Source organism: Urocitellus parryii, chromosome 5 (genome assembly GCF_045843805.1).
Source record: "Urocitellus parryii isolate mUroPar1 chromosome 5, mUroPar1.hap1, whole genome shotgun sequence".
In the NCBI taxonomy this organism is placed as follows: domain Eukaryota; kingdom Metazoa; phylum Chordata; class Mammalia; order Rodentia; family Sciuridae; genus Urocitellus; species Urocitellus parryii.
Genome location: NC_135535.1, coordinates 194,800,642 through 194,816,666, shown reverse-complemented (window position 1 = coordinate 194,816,666; position 16,025 = coordinate 194,800,642). Strand labels below are relative to the sequence as shown.

At 38.0% G+C, this 16,025-nt stretch overlaps 1 protein-coding gene and 1 pseudogene across 7 annotated transcripts in view; one reads left to right on the top strand and one right to left on the bottom strand.

Annotated features, from left to right (window-relative positions):
- Vti1a (vesicle transport through interaction with t-SNAREs 1A) overlaps window positions 1-16,025 on the bottom strand; it is a 343,349-nt gene that overhangs the window by 186,295 nt on the left and 141,029 nt on the right. The window lies entirely within an intron of this gene.
- LOC113182976 (GPI ethanolamine phosphate transferase, stabilizing subunit pseudogene) lies at window positions 13,349-13,991 on the top strand (annotated as a pseudogene).

Here is a 16,025-nt window from a genome sequence, read left to right as displayed (position 1 = left end):
CTAAGACTGTTGGGGAGAACATCCCCTTGGTCACACAGGAGCCAGCCCTGTAGCTGTTTTAAGAGAATGACAGGATCCAAAGAGACTTCTCAGCCAGCAGGCTGAGAATAATGGCGAGGTATTGAGCAGCCCAGAGGAAAAGAGAAGATTCAGTGTTCTGGCCAAAAAAGAGAGTTATTTTAATATTGTTTAGAAGAAAGAAAAAACATATCTACACACACACCCTGATTTTTTTTTGGCTACTCTAATAAAATGGGAACATGGTGTTTTTAGCCTTCTCTTAAAAGCCTCTAGCTTGCCTCTTTCCTGTTGGATTTACAATGCTAAAGAGCAAAATCCCAGAAACCTATTTCTGTTTACTTAAGAAGGATAAAGTGTTACCCCCAAACAGAGGGACCTTTTACAGAGATTGGAAAACAAATGGTTTAAGAGCATTAAGATCTACATATCTCTCATGCCAGCACATTTAAAGTCATCAATCAAGCATAATCCTGAGCATACGAGGTGCAAAAGTGCTAAAAAGGCCCCATTAAAATCCAAGCCTTTTCAGGTGTACCACCCAATCCTGAGAATTATATACACAGCAGAAAGAGCTCTAGTTTATACACACAATACCATTAGGGACAATTTATCATGTCTTTAAAAGTGATATATAGTACATTGTGAAATTGCTTATTAACTCCAGAAATAACAAACCCAGCTTGTCCAAATGCACTTGAACACCCATAACTGGAATTTTGAAAACTTAAGTTAGAGCCTATTCTTACTTACACAGCTTAAACTTTTGGCTAATCTACCCCTTAACTTGTGCTTTGGATTTTTTAGTTCAGATTTTTGAACCAGCCTTAAAAACTACAGCTATTTCACAAAAAGTTTCAGGATGTCCGAAAGAGGTATGCCACACCAAACTCTTAAAAGAACAGAGAAATTAGAACTAACTAACTTAGGTAAAAAAAATCTAAATTATAGGAATCGATCATTTTATCTTTCAAGTCTTATTTTGTTTTAGAACATGGCCAGTCTGCACTTATTTCCTGATTTTCCCTTGGTCCCTTATAAAGAAATATGTGACTATTTTTAGTTGTGACTCTTCTACCTGGTTTTATTACACTTCATTTTTTTAAGACACTATTTATTCTATAAATATAAAATTTCATACATAAAAATAGCACTGTTGGTTTGCATTAAGATTTTCCAAAGCCAAAGCTAAAAAGTGCATAAATAAAAGGCAGAGGAAGCTGAAGTACAGATCCTATTGCACGGGTGTGCCTTGTGCCAGGTAGGGTTAAAACCTACAGAAACAACTGTACCTTTAGTCTCTTTCAGAAGCATAGAGCCCAGTTTCCAATTTGGCTTTTAAATATATTGATTGGCTTTTTGCATTTTGTGGTACATTTCTGTGCTTACATTTTGATAGGATAACTATTTCCCTATCAGTGGATTAACTACCTGCATACAGAAAAGAAAACCCATCTTTTTGTTTCTTAGCAAGTTGACCCAGCAGCACAATCAGTACCAGAGCGAGAAAAAGTGCCCAGGTCTCACTCCAGATCCCCACTCCCGAGCAATGCTCTCATTCAGCAAAGCAGCACCAAGAGACACGGTGGGCCAAGAAATGCCTTAGACCCAAACCTACTAAATGTACCCGGTATTTAAGGAGCATGAGGCCTGGAGAATGAAGACAAGTGTACAAAAAAAGGTGGGTAGGGAGGCTAACACATAATACTGTGCACTTGGAGTGGTCAGATCCACATGGAAGAGTGCAGACCATGAAAGGTGCTGCACAACGGACAATTAAGGGTGTAGGCTGAGGCCACGACTAGACCAGCTAAGGAAGACACACATAAAAAAGGCTCCTGGGACAGACCCAGAGCCAGGTAAGACACAGGGGTGCTCAGTGAAATGATGTATATAAAAGTAAGAGGTAGTGTAATGGGGTGGGATGGCTCTCAGGTCAGGGCAATCTAAGTACAAATTTTGGTTTTCTTTTGGGTCTGTAAACTGGGGAAAGTCATATAATTTCAGGTCTTATTTGAAAGATGGAAAATAATGACAATCTCATTGGGATGTTATGGGAACTATGAGAAACACAAGTAAAAACTATTTAGGAAGTGTACCCTAATCCAACATTTTCCCCAACTTGTTTTGTGAGATGTTAATAAGATGAACAGAATCTGTGACCAAACACATTTGAGCAACTCTTCGTTAGACAGTTAAAAAGGACTTTTCTTCTCAGAACCATTTCTATGGTAATGTACAATCTGACCGTCTAAGACAGGAGTGCAATAGGCAGCACAGGGACATGTGACCAGGAAGCCCTCTTTTGGGGGAACACCTTCTGCAGGGAAACACACTTTGGGAGACAGTGATGAGTCCTTATATGGTCAGTCTACTTAGAGTTCATTGGTGAATATTGAAACAAATGACAGTTACTGAAAATTACCAAAACAAGACGGAAGAAAAGGCCATTCCCAACAAAAAATTTTCATCTTTGAACAATAAATAGCAACCAATAGGGTCTCTGAAGTCTCTGTCCATAAAACAAGGAAAACCTACAGTGCCTTATATAGACCCAAGTCCTGGCCGACAGGCAAGGCTTCTGCTGTTGGCCCCAGCCCACCGCACGTGTGGCTCATCTGCTTCCCGAAGCATACTTCCAAAGCACTTCATGTTCCCAGACTGTCACTTTTCCCAAGCATCTCTGAATTCTCCTATCCCTCGTTCCTTGCTTAAAATTCTCAGTTCAAAACTGACCCTCAGCTGAGTGCTGTGGCGTATACCTGTAATCCCAGCGACCTGGGAGACTGAGGCAGGAGGATCACAAAGTCAAGGTCAGTCTGGGCAACTCAGTGAGACCTATCTTAAAAATAATTTGACCCCAACCAGAAATCCTCCCAGTATTCCTCAACTGAATCCATTTCTTCTTCTCTATGGTCAATAAGTAGTTTGCACTTTTGCCTTAACCATCAGCTTAGCAAGCAAGCCTTCTTCTTTTATCCACTAAACAAAACCCCTGGAGAGCAAAGTCTGTCTTTCCTCTTTATATCTCCACAGTGTCTCCCACCATAGAAGTAATAAAAGGCTTGTAGGAATCAAATAGTTTGAATGATCAGTAATGGAAATACTGCAAAGAGCCAGATACTATAGGCCAACAATGAGATGCAAATTCTATTAAAGTTCAATAATAATTAAGTGAAAGGAACAACATGCACTGTTAGTATTACACAAAGTTATTTAGCAGGCCTAAAAACATAGTGTGCTTCTACCTATCACAAAGATTTCCGCACTGTTGCCAGAATTACTTTAGTGGAGAGTTTTAAAGGTCCTGGGAACACTTCCAGATTGTTGCTGAACAGTTTCAAAAATCAAAAAACTATTCAAAAGGTCAAGACCTTCCCAGGCACCTGAACAGCTGTATTCTCTGTTCCACAGTCTATTCACTTATGTCCTTCACCAGCTGGGGTCTCCTCCTCTTGCACCTTTAACTTCCATCCACCCACAGGATCCATTCTGCTACTCACTAGTTGGCAAACAAATCAGTTCCACTGTCAGGAAAAAAGGTAGACAGATCCATGTACATTTTATCCCAGACCCTACTCACAAGGAAGGAAGTTCATTAAAGTCTCATCTAGCAGGCATTCTTCCCCCAGCTGTGTCTAGTCATGAGCAGAATGATGATTATGTGCATCTGGGCCAAACATTAAAGTGAAAAGCTCTGTAAAAATTAGGTATGGTTTGGAAATAAGAAACAAACATAGCCTGTATATTCTGCAGGAACGACATTAAAGAAGCACCAGGCCAGCCCTGGAGCTTGGGGGCCTCCCAGGTGGAGGCAGCAAGTGGTTCAAAGAGCTGTTGGAAATTCGGTACAGCTCCTAAATGCGATTTGAGATCCTGGGGCCCACGTTTTCCCCATCCCAGGAAAGCCCTCCCACCCCCAGCTGCATGTGCTTACGCACACAGGCACTTGGGCTAGAGACCGTCATCATTATCATGTCTCCACTTTCCACATTCATAGTCCCAATAAGCACCCTTTCCACTGCTTCTCCCCAAAGAACCATTTCATTCCAGATGCAATGGGCTGGCTCAGACCATGCATGTACTAATTCCTTCAATCATGAGAGTCAATTGGAAAAAAACCCTAGTTGAGTTTGACATGACATCACCAATAAGACAATTTTTCAGTACCCACTGCACTATAGGCATGAATTATTTTAAAAAACCAAAAACAAAACCCCCAAAGCCCCAAACTGTGTTTACTAATGTGCCAGGCAATGTTCCAGAGGCTGGATTTACCTTTCCTTAGAGATTCCTCCAGACATTTTCTTATCTGACAGCTAATTAATACTTGGCTCACTGTCACAATGGGCTGTGCAGAGAAAGCTCACCTGTGTTACCTCAGTGTCTTTCCTCTAACCCATCTTCAACCTCATCTCCTCTCGTTCAGCCAAGCAGAACTGCACCCCTGTTCTTCCCATGCTTCCTATCTCCTTGCTGTTCCTCTGGAATGTCCTGAGAATACTCAGCTAAGGTGGACTCAGGAATGTACACAGTGCCCTCCCAAATCATAGCACACTTACTCCACTTTACCAGTAGTTTAAAGCTGGGCTCAAAAATCATCTACTTCACAAAGTCTTGTCTGAGGACCCACCCTCTTTTCTCTGGATCAAAATTTTTCTCTTCACAGTTGGTTGATTGTCACCTTCTGTCATTTACAACTTTTCAAGCTTCTGATAACTCTGCCTGTTGTATTATCATCGCTATTAGACTCTGAGAAGATGAACACTGGGCCATGGCTTCTCTCATGGCTTTCAGCCTGATGAGGTTGATGGTGACAATGGGGCACTGTGCTAAATGTTACTTCTCACTTGATTTTTACCACAGTACAAAGTAAGTACTACTTTTATTGCTATATTACAGATAAGAAATTGAGATTCAGACAAAGTAACTTGCTCATGATCACAGCTGCAAAGTAGAAAAATTAGATCTTGTACATCTTTTATTAACTATACATATTTTAGTTGTAGATAGACACAGTATCTTTATTTATTTTTATGTGGTGCTAAGGACCGAACCTAGAGCCTCACGTGTGGTAGGCAAGTGCTCTACCTCTGAGCCTCAACTCCAGCTCCAGATCTTGCACATCTTTTGTTATGTTCATTTCCAGGTAACTTCTATAGTTGTATGTGGTGCCCTTTATTCTTTGTTTCAAATTTTTTGACTGTTACATAGAAATGCAAGTAATTTTTTGAATTCAGATAATTTCATTTTATTCTTTTAATGGTTACACTTACAATTTTACCATGCATTGAAACGAGTTTAAAGTTAATTCCTTTCCTGAAGATTACAGGTGCTTAGAATATCTCAAAATATCTCAACTCTGATCACTCCCCTCTTAACTTCAACAATAAGACCAAGAGCAAGAACATTTCTATTATTTCAAACAACATCTTTCCTCAAACTAGTTATTACTATTATTTCATTTATTCATTTTTTTTAGTACTTGGGATCAAACCCAGGGCCTATCACATGCTAGACAAACCCTCTACCACTGAGCTAAACCCTAACTCCTATTGGTATTTTTAATCTAGATTATAAGTGTAAATCTTAAAATACTTAAGATTTCATTTGATTTAGTAACTTCTTGTTCACTTTTTAGTCTTACTCTTTTGGCTTTCTTTTGAAGTAATTTCCCTCTTTATGAAGTACAAGTTTCTTTGGTGAAATGTCTATGGATGGCAATATCAGTTTGTATTTCTCTAAAAACGTTGCTTTGCTCTTGTTATTGAAAGATGGTTTGCTGAGAAGACAGTTCTAGGCTGGAAGTTATTTTCTCCTAAATGCTGGGAAGACATTATTCCACTGTCTTTTGTCTTTGATTATTGCTAAGATACTTTTAATTAACTTATTGCTTGCTTCTAGGTGATGATGAGTCTTTTATTTCTGGCTGCTTTTATTTCTCATTGACTTTGGTGTTCTACAGTTTCAAAACAGTATGACTAGATGTGAACGTCTTTGTATTTGTTTTGCTTGGTCTATATTGTATATCTGGATTTTTGTCTTTTTCCACATTTAAAAAATTCTCAGTTATTATTTTGTTTTCAAATATTGCTCCTCTAAATTTTACCTTCTGGGACTCCAATTGATGTCTTTGAATCTTCTCATTCTTCCTCCATGTCTCAACATGTCTCTCATGTTCTCAATCTAATTTTCTCTCTGTGCTGAATTCTGTATAATACATTTTCCAATTCACTAAGTATCTTTCCAACTTTCTCTTGTTTGCTTACAAACCTACTCATCCAGATTTTAATTTCAAAAAGTTCTATATGGTCATTTTAATAGTCAACTATTGCTTCATCATTCACAAATTCCTTTTTTATTTTCTGCATACATACATATAATTATATATAATTTTTTAATTTTTTGATGATTCCAACATCTGAAAATCTTGGGAAATAAAAATGTGTTGTTTGCTGTTAAAGTGGATTCTCATTTATGGTAATTTTCTTCTGTGCACTGTTTGGTAAATTTTTTGTAACTTTTCAGTTTAATCTGTGGGAATACAGAGAGCCTAATTTAGGGAGACTTTCTTCCAGAAAAGCATTTGCTTACTTTTGCTGGAACTCAGTAGGTATGATTTACCCAAGACTATTTTTACCCTCTTCATGTGTACTGGCTAAATAGAAGTTTCAAATTTAGCTGTCCCATTATGTGTGTGTGCACGACGTGCATGGGCACGAATGCAAGTGGGTGTGCACTTCTGTACCTTAGATTCTCAACTGCAGGGCTGGGGGTGGCATTGGTCCCAGAGAACTTAGTCTTTGTATTTGTGTCCAGCTCACGGCTCTCTAGTCTGGCTTTAGCTTGTTGTTTCCCTCTTTTTTCCTCTTTTAGATTTCCCTTATTGTCTTGAAAGGCCTCCAGTGCATCAAACAAACATGTTTTAGCTTATCTAATTTCCAGTTATATATAGATTGAGACACCTCTTCCATCTCAACTAATGTAGCATTCATTTGTTTTGGTATGAAAGTTCTAAGATTTTCATATAAAATAAAATAAAATCATTGCCATTATCTTCACTGTTTTCTAGAGTCTACATTTTACTTTTATTTATGGAATAACTCACTGTTAGGCTGGCAAGCCACTCAAATGACTGTTTAGTACAGTGCCTTCTCTGGAGGCCCTATATTGGTATTTTCAGCTGGACAAATCCTTGTCCCTTGGAGCTCTCTCAAATGCTCAAAGACATTTAACATTCCTGGTCTCTACCTGCTAAAGTCAGGTAACTGAAACAATGAAAAATGTTACTAATTTCCAACAGCTTCCAAGGTTGAGAACTTGAATTCTAACCTTCTCATTTTTCAGATGGAAAATATCTGCCCTTCAGATAAAGAGCAAACCCAGATATGGCCATGAAGAGGCTATGATGGCTGCCTTTCTGGCTCTGGGTGCATACTACCAATTGTACCTCATCCCCCAAGCTCCAGCCACACTGTCTTCTAGTTCCTTAATATGCTATGCTCTTTCCGGCCCCAGTGGTTTTGCATGTTCTTCTTTCTTCTTAGTGGACTCTTCCCATTGCCCAGAATTCCCCACCTGCTTTGTGTACTACACTCCTACACATCACAGATCACCTAGCATATATCACCTATTTGGGAATATTTTCCTGACCCTTAGCCTAGGATCAAGATACCCGTTACACACTTTAACAAACACCCTTCTCTACTTCAGTCAATCCATTTCATATGGTTTAAAATTATACATTTTTAATGGTTATTTCCACCACTAAGCTTTAAAGTCCATGAGGGGTGGGGATGTCTATTTTGTTCAGCACTGACTCATTTGTACCTAACAAGCATCTGCCACTTAGTAGGGGCTCAAAAATATTTACTAAATTGATGAACCTAAAAAGTCACTGGTGTGGGACTTATCCAAATAAGAATGTGGTTGCTAGGAAAGATTAAACTGAAGACTCCTTCTATGATGTTCATCAGGACCTGGGGTACAAAAGAAATATTCATAAATATTAATTTATATAGCCTCTCTGCTGCCATTTATTCTCCAGAAGGAAATCTCTTAAATCTGCAGTATCTCAGGCAAACCCTGCCCTGCTAAACTACTGTGACAGTTGGTTCTTGCAAACAATTTTCACTCAGGACGTTCAATAGCTTCACATTTAATACTAATATACATCTCCCAGAAAGCCAATATTGTGGACTGCTACACCATCTTATTGGAAATCCTTAACCTATTGCCAATATGAACTTTGGATAATTATGGATTTTTAAGTTTTTCAATTAACAAAATCAGCAATGATCCTTTGGCCCCATATTTTGGAAGTCTGAATTCCATTATCTGTATACTCCATCCGTTTCCATGGATTGATCATCAATATGATGCTATTTAAAAGCTACTTACCTATGCTGGTGGTGTGCTTAGGAAAAAAGAAAAAAATACCTACATACTTTTTGTCTCCACTCTCATCTGTGAAACTGACCTTGCTTTCTGCTAAGAACCTTGTGTCCTGCCACAAACCTCCCAGTATTTACAGTGTTGTGATTTCTGTCACACTGTGCCTTGTGACTGACAACAGCCTCTTAAGTTGGCAGAAGTTCACAAAATGACCAGGCCCATAAAATCTCCACGAATCCTTCAAAACTCCAGCTAGTTCCATACTGACCTATACACTCAAGTACACAAGGAGCTCTTTTGAGTGTTCATTAGTTACCAGAATAAAGAGAAAAATGTCTCCAAAAGCTTCTTGCTGATTTTTTTTTTTTTTGAAAATTCCCTTTAAAAGGTAATTGCTCATAAGAGACTAACTTGGCTGACAAGCTACCCAGCATGAAGAAGCCACGGGTGGTCTTTTTGTTTTTCCCATAAACTTATGGTAAACCACTAAATAGTGAACCAAATATAAACTGGTGCTGTCTACACTCCCCCCACCAAAAAAAAAAAAAAAAAAAAAAAAAAAAACTAGTACAATTCCATTCTCCTTTCAAAAAAACCACCACCTTAGATGCCAAGGGCATGAGTCAATGACAGACTGTGAAGAAGGAAGCACCTCAACGTTTGATAAAGCTGGACGGCTGCTGCTCCTCTACTCTTAAAAGACCTAATGGCAAACTGCTTTGTAAGACTCAGGACCAAACTTGGCACAGGTACAAAATGTCAGTTGGGCTGCCCATAATTCCCTGTTTTAAATAACACACTCAGGTGTTAACACATTTGGGCATATTTGAGCACATTTCCATGAGTAGAGGCAACGCACTGGAACCTAAATGAGTTCCTTCCTTTAAAACCCATTTCTCTTTGTAAAAAGTTAAAATAGCATGTACATACTTTCACCAAATGAAACATGGGTTTCTGGAGAGAGGTGAATGAGAAAAAATGGAAAAAGGAGGGGAAAAAAAAAGAAACAAAAAAAAATGGTTAACAGGAGGCTGTTGCGTTTCCTAAGCACAGCAATATGAGCTTAATTGAGGCTGACGCATGACAGACTCGCATGTACAGTATCGCCTGGCTCTGACTGAAGCTGCTGACAGAGGGTAAATGGTGCACGGCAGCGGGGCTTGCCCTGGCCTGGCATGGCCACGTAGGGGCACGGAGCCTGTCAGGAGATAGCAGGAGGGCTAATGAAGGGCAGCCCTTGTTTTTAAAATTCTTCTCACTTAGTTTTGGATCAGACTCTACACCATGAAGCCTTCTCAACCTTTTAGTGCTCAGTTAAGGATATGTGACACTTATTTAAAAATTAATGCATTCTAATCAATTTAAAGTTAGACAGGGAAGACTCTGCAAAAGAGGGGAGACAAAAAGAAAAAAAAAGGCAGAAGGAGGTGAGAGAGAAAAAGACCAAGAGAGAATGAGCTCTGTGGATATGGAGGAAGAAGGTGGAGGGCATAAGAAACATGGTGGATGAAGTTAAGTATTTCTGGACATCTTTGGAGAAGGAATTTTGTAGAGATTCATGTACCAACATAAGAAGTCAAGGGAGAGCAGAAAATACTCTGTATTGTTTTTTTTCTAAAACATTCTTTGCATATTCTCTCAATAATATAAAAATTCTAGGAAATAAAGGGTGAAAAGATGAATGCAAAAGGAAATTTTTAGCAATTGTAAAAAGCACATAATTGAAACATTTTGAGACTCCTTCCATCAACAACTACAAGACTATTGTGTATCTCTCATCATTAAAACATTCTTTTTATTTCTCCATTAGGGCCAGCCTTTTAAAAATGACTGAATGAATATTTATACCATGTACGTGCTTTACTAGGAAGAAATCCCAATATTTGCTTGTCCTGTTGAATAACTGTTAATATCAAGGAAAATTTATATAAAAACATCCATTATACATAAAACAGAAAAGAAAATAGTTATTTTTCTACCTCACATCAACATTTGTGAAACGTTCAGCTTAGGTATAAAATAATTGGTAAAAACTGAGAACTAAGTGTCCGAACACATAGGCCCAAATATATTATTACACTACACACATGACACCCACATTTTATTGGTTATTGTCTACCCAAGGCTTGTTTTAAAAGATGTCATCTTTACTGTAACTAATGGAAAGGAGGAAGAAATCACCCTATGTTAAATGTACAAGAGGCCATTTGCAGGTAAATGGATGGAGTTGGAGAATATCATGCTAAGTAAAGTAAGCCAATCGCCAAAAACCAAATGCTGAATGTTTTCTCTGATATAAGGATGCTGATTCATAATGCGGATGGTGGGGCACATGGCAGGAATAGACAAACTCTAGATAGGGCAAAGGGGAGGGAGGGGGAGGGAGGGGGCATGAGGGTAGGAAAGACAATGGAATGAGAATGACATCATTACTCTAGGTACATGTATAAAGACATGAATGGTGTGACTCTATGTTGTATACAACCAGAGATATGAAAAATTGTGCTATATATGTATATTTTGAATTGAAACACATTCTGCTGTCATATATAACAAATAAGAATAAATTTTTTTAAAAAAGATTACAAAAAAGTACAAGGGGCCAAATTTATATTATGAAAATTCAGTTTAAGGATACTGAACACTGTTGTCTGTTTCTGTTAACCTTCACTGAAACCATGTTGATCTTTCTCACCTCTCTGAGGACAAACTTCTCTCTAATATTAGAATGTAGAAGTAGCCATATTTCTAATCACATGAAAATTTTGACATTTCAGTTTTCAAATTTATAATAAAATGTTTCTTCTATTTTAAAATAATTTGAGTTTCTATAAGTTTGTACCCAAATAAGAGTAGCTTTTTGCTGGGATGGTGGTGCACACTTGTAATCCCAGTGGCTTGGGAGGCTGAGGCAAGAGGCTTACAAGTTCATATCCAGCCTCAGCAATTTAGCAAGGCCATAAGCAACTGAGTGAGACCCTGTCTTAAAATAAAAATAAATAAATAAACAAACAAATAAATATAAAGAGCTAGAGATGTGGCTCAGTGGTAAAGCACCTCTGGGTACCCCAAAAATGCCCCCCCCCCCAAAAAAAAGTAGGGGAAAAAAAAGCTTTTAATAATTACCTTTCTGTACAAATTGGCTTTACCAAAGACAACAATCTGTCAGATTTAAGTAAGCATAAGTCACTCCCACACAGCCCCCAACAGATTTGGCTTTTAGATACCAAAGATATTAATTTGGGTGCTGACATTAAAAATTAAATGTTTTCTGGTGACATCATTTTGACTACTTCTAAGTAACTTGAAAAACTTTCCACTGTATCTCATATTATTTTTTATAACATGTATTGAGAAAGGTCATGCAAAAGTAGGTTTCATACAAATGACCTCAACAGGCTGCTAAATTACCAGGGAGCTTTCCAGGAATTTACCTACTGCAAGCCTGGACACTCAATCCGAACATCTAATCCTTTTATGAGTTACTGCTCAATAGCATGGTCATGAAAACAATGAAGAGCAACAGGGTGCAGACAAAAGGCCCAGAAGATCCACAGCCTGTTCTGCTCCACCTGCTGACAAGACAGGAGGTCTTATTTGCAAGTCACACCTAGAACCACTGGATTTAGCCAAACCTGGTAACACCATTCCACTATTGTTGCTTGTTGAAGATTGGTGTTTGTCAATGTCACCATGCTGGGACAGCTCTAATTACAAATGGCTGGGACTGAAAACAGTTCTGGGTTTCTTGACAGTTAACATAAGGAAATTTAGGAAGTGGGCTCATTTGCCCTATTAAGAAAAATGCAAAAGCCAGTATGATGACAACTAACATTTTCAGTTTTTTTTTTTTTTTTTGTTGTTGTTGTTGTTGGACAGTCCAGATGATCTAGATTCATCCTAAAATTCAGAGGAAGAAAAGTTCTTACACAGGCATTTTGTCACAAGTGCTGGGTGATAATCTCCTGAAGCAAAACAAATCTACACAAATTTATTTTTTCCTTTTGATTAAAATAATCTTACTCATTATGGTATAAAATTAAAATCAATTATTTAAAAGAAATTTGGGTAGGAGATAAAAATCAAACTGGAAGACTGCAAACTTCCTTTCCAAATTAAGAATTCTTTGGCTTTATGCCACATTTTGCTTGGGAAATGCTTCTGAAAGGAAAGTGAGATTGTGAGGCTCCTGAGATTATTGATTCGGGAGGCTTTTACCTGGAGCAACGCCAGCTAATCGATGGCCCCTTTAAAACTCTTAGAGATACTACTAGGGCTGCCCATGTTTTCCAGAGGCTTGGCCACAGTGTGGTCCCAAACAGATGATCCTGAAAAACAGAATGACTAGAAAAGTAGGCTTTCCATCATTCTCCCGGAACAATGAAGATGACTTTAAGTGGAAAAATATTTCAGTGCACCTCATCTAAAATTTATGCTACATGTGAACTGTAAGTGCTCAGTCTGGCACCTCTCAACCCTATATATGTTTGTGAATTCAGCATCTGTGTGAAAGTCTGGCTTTATTTTTCTTTTCTTGTGTATTTAACACAACTTTTCTGCAAATATTTTACCTAAAAGCCAGGGTATAGGCAGAGTGCAGTGGCTCATGCCAGTAATCCCAGCTACTTGGGAGGCTGAAGCAGGAGGGTTGCAAATTTGAAGCAGCCTGGGCAATTTAGTGAGGCCCTGCCTTGAAATACAATAAAGCTGGGATGTAGTTCAGGGATAGAGTGACTGCTTAGCATGCACAAGGACAGGGGTTTAATCCCCAGGATCACAGGATAAAAAGAATCAATCCAGTGAGGGTCATGGCAGCCTGATGCACTTAGAGAGGGAGGCAGTGCCTCCCCTTCCCCTGTGCGGTCAGGAGAGTTATCTAACGACCAAAGGAAAAAAACAACAACAAACCCAAACAATAACAAAAACCAAAAACACCATGAAGGATACAGATATCAAGAGACTACTGTATACCCATCTTTTATGCATATTTTCAATTATTCTACGCATCTTCATTCCATCAGTGTTCTTGGAGAACTTCTCAATATTGGAAACACACTTGATGTGGTTGTACATCTGTTCTGTTTTTGGAACTGCTGTCAATCTAGTATTATATTTGGTAGTAAAACCAAATGTAACCTCTAAAAGAAGTTCACTATCACATAAGGTAACCAGAGTTTTGAAATGTTGTGTCTACTTTCTTATGTCTTGCTTTTATTTCATGTGATTTTTGTTCTATATGGATCTATATGGAGCACCAGGAATAGAGTTGGTGTTGGAATCAATTTTTTTTTTGCGGTTCTTTTGTCTAGTTTTACTACTGTACCTTGTTTATATTTGTTAGGATCAAATCTCAAAGCATGGCTAAAAGTTTTCAGTAAAAATGGAGTTACATCCATTTGGGAATATAGTCTCCTGATCACTACAATTTCTAGTTTTGTAGGAGCATGGCTTGGAGTATTTCCTATTCCTCTGGACTGGGAAAGACCATGGCAGGCATGGCTCATCTCCTGGATGCTTGGAGAGACCTTTGGCTACATGGCTGGCCTTGTTATTTCACCACTCTAGATATACTGGAATAGAAAGCAACTTATGAACAAGAACAATTTATTAGAGCAAAGGGAGAAGACATTTCTTTGCGCAGATTCCACAAGGGCTGTGCAGAAATGTGTGAGGTCAAAGCCAAGTAGTTCCACTTACAGCATTGTTGTTTTATGTGTTTCAACATGATGTGATTGTAGCTTTTAAAATTATGAAACCCCCAAGAGATTGTACCTTCTAGTTGAAATAAAAGTATTTATAATAATAATGATAAATAAATAAACCCAGGGTGTGGCTTTTAATAATGCCTGGGAATAAACTGCCATTACTCTTCGATGGGAAGCCCACACTTCTCCATCCTGTCACGAGTGAGATTCAGGGTCCCATTCCAGTGTGACTTGCTTGAGCGCTTCAGGGCTTTCACCAGTGAGCCCCCTTCCACAGGGATTTGGAACTGTCCATGAGGCACTACTGAATTTGCCAAACAAAACCCAGTGCAGTTGATTCACCAACATGAGGTTCATTTTTTTAATTGAGGGGTGATGGTATGGTAGGAAAGATGCACACTAGGTGATTGCTTTAAGCAATTTTATGTCAACAAAGTAGAAGAAAGTCTTTAAGAATTAGAAACACAGGCTCTAAGCCGAAGTAAAAACATAATTAAATTATTAAAATCTGTCATATTATTGAACTATCTAACATTTATTGTCTGTCTACTGTACACAGAGTATTTGATTCAAGGAGGGGACTTCAAAGTCAGTAAGATATGATTCCTGTTCTCAAGAGTTTATACTCTTAAATTATTTTGGAGTTCTTTTCATCATTAGCATAATTGTTTTATTTGATTTTTTGCAGTGCTGGGATCAAACTCAGAGCCTGGTGCTTGCCAGCCAAGTACTCTTCCACTGAGCTACACCCTAGACATCATTAATTTTTAAAACTATTTTACCAACCCCTCCCAAAAGTTTTTGTATATTTCTAATGATCTTGTTCTAAAGCTGAAGCTACTTTCATTAATTTAATGATTTTAAGTGTTTGTTCAATATTATGTACTTCTTTTTCCTAGAGTAAGTTATTATTTTAATGATTTTTTCCTTCAAAGAGCAGAAATATATCTCATTATTTAATCCTTCTCCAAAACATGTATGCATCTAGCAGATTAAGCAGCATAGAATAAGAGGAACTTCTTAAAATTCACTGGTATTTAAATAAGATTCACTAGGTCTTTATTCTAACCTAACCACATATACCATCTTTTTTTTTTTTTTTTTGAGTTAGGGGTCTCAACTGTATTGTCCAGGTGGCCTCAAACTCCTAGGCTCAAGCTACCCTTTGGTCTCATCTTCCCTGAGTAGTTGGGACAACAGGCATGCACCACCACACCCAGTTCCGACCTATTTTTACTAGTGAACATTTTGTTAAAATGATTTTCTAAAGTACAAATATTTGAGGGCATAGTGACTGCAAAAGTGTCTATATCTGTTGGTAGGATAGCTACACCAAAAGATAAAAGCTAACTAAAGCTGAAGGAGTGAAAAATCATCCTGATCACCCAACATCAGTTCGAGCAACACAGAAGTAGTAGAACACAAAATAAGAGGTGTTAGAAGAATTTATTTTCCTGACTAAGGAAGGTCAGATATAGTGCATCAGAATGCTGTATCTTGAGAAAATCATTATTTTAAATGCTGAGATTCCAGTGAATAGAATAGTTTTCAAATATTAAAATCTCTGTGGTAGGCTCTGACCTCAGAATAACAAGAAAATGGCAGGCGCTTATTTTTCCACACATAAAAATGACACTTATTGTAAGGTCATTATATAAAAGGCCCATTTCCCCTTCATAAAATAAATAATTATACCACTGTTTCAATATATTTGCCAGCAGGTCTACATGTGGTTTAAGTGGTTATTTCAATGACCTAAATATAGAAAAGAACTAATACCTACAAACTTAAAACTATGGTCCAAGTGGCCCGTAGCTCTTGTGTATCATTTTTCCTTGGCAAATCATTTACTCAGCCTCCTCTAGTGCCCTGTAAGTGTTCTACTTAACACATGGCACTTTTCTGATC